Source organism: Arachis hypogaea, chromosome 14, assembly GCF_003086295.3.
Source record: "Arachis hypogaea cultivar Tifrunner chromosome 14, arahy.Tifrunner.gnm2.J5K5, whole genome shotgun sequence".
Taxonomy (NCBI): domain Eukaryota; kingdom Viridiplantae; phylum Streptophyta; class Magnoliopsida; order Fabales; family Fabaceae; genus Arachis; species Arachis hypogaea.
The window spans coordinates 47,754,274-47,755,328 of NC_092049.1; the positions used below are offsets into that span (position 1 = coordinate 47,754,274).

Here is a 1,055-nt window from a genome sequence, read left to right on the forward strand (position 1 = left end):
TTGTTCTTCAGAAGATGCCTCTTTAGTACTGTTGGATGATTCCTTCAATCCATTCAGACTCTGAGAGATCATATTGACTTGCTGAGTCAATATTTTATTATGAGCCAATACGGCATTCAGAGTATCAATTTCAAGAACTCTCTTCCTCATAGGCGTCCCATTATTCACATGATTCCTTTCAGAAGTGTACATAAACTGGTTATTTGCAACCATGTCAATGAGTTCTTGAGCTTCTGCAGGCATTTTCTTTAGGTGGATGGATCCACCTGCAGAATGGTCCAGTGACATCTTTGATAACTTAGACAGACCATCATAGAATATGTCCAGGATGGTCCATTCTGAAAGCATGTCAGAAGGACACTTTTTGGTCAGTTCCTTGTATCTCTCCCAAGCTTCATAGAGGGATTCACCTTCTTTCTGTTTGAAGGTTTGAACATCCACTCTAAGCTTACTAAGCTTTTGAGGAGGAAAGAATTTGGCTAAGAAAGCCGTGACCAGCTTATACCAAGATTTCAGGCTATCTTTAGGTTGAGAGTCCAACCATACTCTAGCTCTATCTCTTACAGCAAACGGGAAAAGCATAAGCCTGTAGACCTCGGGATCAACCCCATTGGTCTTAACAGTATCACAAATCTACAAGAATTCAGTTAAGAACTGAAAAGGATCTTCTGATGGAAGTCCATGAAACTTGCAATTCTGTTGCATCAGAGAAACTAATTGAGGCTTAAGTTCAAAATTGTTTGCTCCAATGGCAGGGATTGAGATGCTTCTTCCATGTAAATTGGAATTTGGTGCAGTAAAGTCACCAAGCATCTTCCTTGCATTGTTATTATTTTCGGCCATGTCTCCTTCTTTTTCGAAAATCTCTGTCAGATTTTCTCCAGAGAGTTGTGATTTAGCTTCCCTTAGCTTCCTCTTTAGAGTTCTTTCAGGTTCAGGATCAGCTTCAACAAGAATGTTCTTGTCCTTGTTCCTGCTCATATAAAAAAGAAGAGAACAGAAAATATGGAATCCTCTATGTTACAGTATAGAGATTCCTTTATGTGAGTAGAAAA

At 39.2% G+C, this 1,055-nt stretch overlaps 1 non-coding gene across 1 annotated transcript; it reads left to right on the forward strand.

Annotated features, from left to right (window-relative positions):
• The first annotated feature begins 342 nt into the window (after positions 1-342).
• Positions 343-450, forward strand: LOC112745311 (small nucleolar RNA R71). The gene has a single exon (XR_003173247.1). It is a non-coding gene; the product is annotated as a small nucleolar RNA R71 (small nucleolar RNA).
• The last annotated feature ends 605 nt before the right edge of the window (positions 451-1,055 follow it).